General features: G+C 39.1%; 1 pseudogene; it reads right to left on the minus strand.

Annotated features, from left to right (window-relative positions):
* Positions 1–4580: 4580 nt before the first annotated feature.
* LOC148474009 (5S ribosomal RNA) lies at positions 4581–4699 on the minus strand (annotated as a pseudogene).
* Between the last annotated feature and the right edge of the window lie 357 nt (positions 4700–5056).

Consider the following 5056-nt stretch of genomic DNA (forward strand, 5'->3'; position numbering starts at 1 on the left):
ATCAACACTGGATAGGCTGCGCGGTGTCAGGTGAGTGGGCAGGGTTACAATTGTAAACAAACATCCCTGGGTCCGTGTTAGTGCTGGGCTGTCAGAATGCACAACCGTATGCAGCCCACAACAGCAACAACGTATCTAAGACAGTGAACAGATGCTCCACATTGCACAGTATAACTCCAACTGCTGTGAACCCATAAACACACCATGTGATAACATAAAAGTTAAGAATAGAGTGACAACGTGTACACTGGCATATCCCCATAGTCTATAACCTACTCACTGTTATAATGAGAGCTACATAAACGGTCAAAGCAAGTCATAAGCGAATAATGTAATCATAGAGCATGCACCAAACAGTCACGTAAACATATCATTGTGACTGTAATCAATATATACAAAATCTGGTCACAATCAACCATTCTGAGACATATGGCAATGTCTGCAAGGCATTGACTGTGATACCAGGTGTACAGGTGCAAGATTGTGCTCATAAGATATGCTGGACCGTAACTGAATGAGACAAACAGGGAGCCTGTAGAAACAACGTCATGACACCAATATAGAAATCAGAACAGACATATAAGCCGTCAAAGATAGCAGCTCATTTTAAAGTCTTCATTCAGCCCATTGGGTGAAAGGCTATTAATGTGGCAAATCCATTGTAATTCTCTCTGAAGGAGTATTTTTTTCTCTGTCGCCCCCCTCTGTAGCGGAGGGATGTGATCAATAATGTGGCATTTGAGTTGTCTGACGGTATGTCCTTTGTCTCTAAAATGTCTTGCCACTGGTAAGTTAGTCAGATCCTGATTCTGATCATTAGAGGACAGAGATTTCTTAATGGATGATCTGTGTTGGCTTAGTCTTTCCTTGAGCATTCTACAATTTTTTCCAATATATACCAGGTCACAGGGACAAGTAAGGGCATATATGACATATCTGCTATTGCAATCCAGATGATATCTGATGGTATATCTTTTCCCATCTTGGGGATTAACAATAGAACTACCCGTCTTCAGAAATGGGCAGTTAGTACAGCCTGTACACTTGAAGATTCCTGGTTTCTTGGTCAGCCAGTGTGTTTGCTGTTTTCACTTACATTTAGAGGCGTCCGTCACAACCAAAAGGTCTTTGAAATTGGGGCCTCATCTGTATGCAAACCGTGGTGCCCCTTTAAGTTGTCTAGATAATATGGGATCACTTTCCAATAGGTGTCAGTGTTCCAACACCTTCCTTCGTTTATAGCTAGAACCTGTGGTATATGTACTGCAGAAATTGAAAACATGTGGCTCTAGGTCATGGCAATTTTCCTTCTGTACAAGTAGATCTTCCCTCTTCAATTTGCCTATCTTGACAAGTGCTTCATCAACAACATTTATAGTGTATCCTTTGTCAAGAAAACGTTGCCCCATTTCCATCAGGGCCATAGATGTGGAAGTAGGCTCTGAATTAATCCTTACTACTCTAAGGAGTTGTGAGTAAGGCAATCCTTTTTTGAGAGGTGCTGGGTGAAAACTGGTTGCGTGTAACAATGTGTTCTTGTCAGAGTCTTTTCTGTATATTCTGGTGGAAATTTGTTTCCTACTTATCAAGACTGACACATCCAAAAAATTGATGTGCTCTCTACTAAACGTGAGGCTTAAACGAATTGTACCTGGTATGGAATTAAGAAAGTCAATGAACTGTAACAGTTTTTCTTCACCCCCCCCTGCCAAATTAGGAAAAGATCGTCGATGTATCTTACATAAAAGAGAACGTCTTTCCAATAATGCAAATTGCCGTATAGATATATGTTTTCATAGGCTGACATGAAAATGTTCGCATAGGATGGGGCCCTATTTGACCCCATAGCTGTTCTCTGTTTTTGGAGATAGAATCTATTCTCAAATAAAAAGTAATTCTTGTTGAGGATGATGTCAATAAGCAACAGCAGATATTCCACTGGTGGCCCTTTATATAAATCACTTTGGCTGATACATTCAAGTTGGACACTGAAGCCTCTCAAGGTTTAAATGAGCGCATTGCATGTGATGAAATAATATGGGATACGAATATTTGAAAGTATTTAATGCAGTTAATTGAGACATGTAATCATCAGTTTAATATGTGGAATTTTTTATATAGCATAGCTCTCGGATTGTATGCATTTTACTGCATTGTTTTTTGATTGGGTGCTTAATTGTGCATATCCTATTGTCACAATGCTGTTATCTCCATAGATTTTAATGTGATTTGATGTTTACTGATTTTTCTTTACTCTTTTGCACATTTTTCTGACAGGCAGTAGCCGGAGAAGCGCTTCAGGTTTCTATGGAGACCGCCGGAGACTGAGGCTGTTGCATCATCATGATGCGCCGCACACACGCTCCGGTCGCGTGCACATGGCTCTGCTGTCTCAGTCACAACTCATTTGTCTTCGGGTGGGGATATAAGGTAAGCTGTACATGTGTTTGTTTTGTTTATGTCTTCCTGATGATGGTGATTGATAGCCCAGAAACATTGAAGCAAAAACTTTTTCTATTCAACGACTGCAGTGCCGTGTTGTGTTTTGCCGGTTAGGCAATACATCTTTTGTGTGCCTGATATTTCCAAGGGCACGCAGGCAGATGTTTAAGGAATGGGGAGTGCTGAACCTATCTGCTTGTGTGTGTGTATATATATAATGTATATTTGATTATCCTTATATACTGATAGTATATTTCCATATTCTAGATTTATGATGCATTGATGTGTAGTGACTATGGTGATCACCTTTTATTGTGATGATCAATGTATTCACCTAGGTGCTTCCTGGCTGTTTCGGCAGTGGAACGCATGGCACCTCTGATTGGATGGGCGGGCTGGTGCGTTCTACTTGGAGAAAGTGGTAGGAGGGTGCCGCTGATTGGCTGTGCGGACCTGTGCGCTCCATACATAGAAAATAGGATTATAGAGTAGATAAAATGTGGGTCATGTGTATATATATATATATGTATGTGTGTAAATATATATGTGCCTATATATGTATGTATATATGTATGTGTATGTGTATATATATATATATACATATATATATATATATATACATATATATATATATATATATATATAGAGAGAGAGAGAGAGAGAGAGAGAAAAAGGGGATATTGACTTAGGGCGACAATACCGCTATTAACATATTTTGAAAACCAACTTATAGTCTAAATAAAGTGCATATTATTGACACATTCACATGTAAAATATTAAATAACTCCAGTTTAAAACCAAACACTAATTTAAAAGCATAAACCCTGCAATTAATATAGGCTAAATAGCCTTATATCATTCAGTTTAATGGCTAGTGAAAGTGCTTAATGCCTAAAGTGCATAAGTGAAAATAAATATATATACCAATATATAAATAAGAGATAATTTATTCTAAACACAAAAAGTTCATGACAGATGGTTCCCCCATGCACATTGGGGTAAACCTGATAGCATAAATACAATAAAAACAAATACAATAAATTAGTAAAAGATGAGGAGAAAACTGCTTATCTGATTAAAAGATATAGAGATTCTGCATAAGTCCTTAGGGAAAGAGCTAGGTCCCAACGCGTTTCGTCTGCTGACTTCTTCCTGGGGATGGAGGTAGGGTTGTGATGATCCTCTATTTATACCCCTCTACTCCTCCAATTAGGGACTGATTACTTCCGGGTCACCAGATGGACTGTGACCCTAACATAAGGTATTTTAATAAAATATAATTAAGGGAGTAAACACTAATAGACATTGATTAGGTATTGTCCAATTCAAGTCAAATTCGAATTTAGTTATTGTCAATAATCTAGTAAAGACATCCTTAGTTTGTTTTGTTGTACTTCCGCCCCGCGATCCGGAGCGATCCGTCACTTCCGCCCTCACATGAAGACACTCGCGCCAGGCTTCCGCGTCATCCCGCATCGTGTAATCCACTCTTGGACCCTCACTGGTCCCGTGCTCTAGCCGTCTTCTCCGATCACGTGCCCCCGAGCACGTGACCACCAGACCCCGTTCTCATGTGACGTCGCTTGGCTGAACCACGTGACTCCAGGAATTCACTCTGTGTCACCACATCTCTTGGATCGACTTCCGCCCTTAGTTAACTGTACGGATTGAACTACCGCCCTTCTTTTGATTTATATGGATATAGGACATCCTCCGTTTTAACGTTGTAACAATTTTCTAAAGAGAACACAGAATCATTCATGAATATTATAACATTAAAATTATACACCACCTAGTAATTCAGTATGATGACTCTGTATCTATTGTAATAAGAATTATTAAATAGTTACTATGAATAGAAAGGAATGTGTATTGTGTTATGAAGGTATTTAACAAAAAAAAAAAAATCTCAAATAGATGCTATCCATAAGTCTTTTCAAACAAGAAAAAAAAAGGGAATTTTTTAGTCTCATATAATGCTTCCTTGCTGATAATCTGTAGATATCTTAATTCTTAAATCTTCTATTTTGATCTCTTTGTCTTTGGCTGTAGCAGCTTTTCCTTTCTTCACTTTCTTAACGATCCTCACTGCAGTACTGTTCAGGTGATGGAGTAAATATAGACATTTTGGACTCTGTTAGCTACAACACCAGGTCTTCCCGGGAGGTCTCCCATCCCAGTACTGATCAGGCCCAGTCATGTATAGCTTCCAAGATCAGACGAGTTTGGGCACACGCATACTGGTATGATTGTAGATACTATTGGTCTCTATATGTCATTATCTCCGTCACCACTTATTTCTTGATAGTAGTTTCTTATGAAGAAGGATTAGCTGATATGCCTGGTATTCCCTGATGATCTCTCTCCCGGGTATTTTTCAGGCCCAAAGGGGATAGAGCCATTTACTCATCTTTGTATCATAAAAATGGTGCAATCTCGTAATGTTCATTAAACCCTTTAGGAGCCATAGTGTCCAATTGGAAAATCCAAAACATTTCACGTCTAGAAAGCAGGTTCCCTAGATCTCCTCCTCTCTCACTCAAAGTCACATGTTCAGTGGCCTTGAACATAAGCTCTTCAGGATTAGAGTTGTGTTTCTCAAGAAAATGCTTCG

Source organism: Taudactylus pleione, unplaced genomic scaffold (genome assembly GCF_031769625.1).
Source record: "Taudactylus pleione unplaced genomic scaffold, aTauple2 ptg000901l, whole genome shotgun sequence".
Taxonomy (NCBI): domain Eukaryota; kingdom Metazoa; phylum Chordata; class Amphibia; order Anura; family Myobatrachidae; genus Taudactylus; species Taudactylus pleione.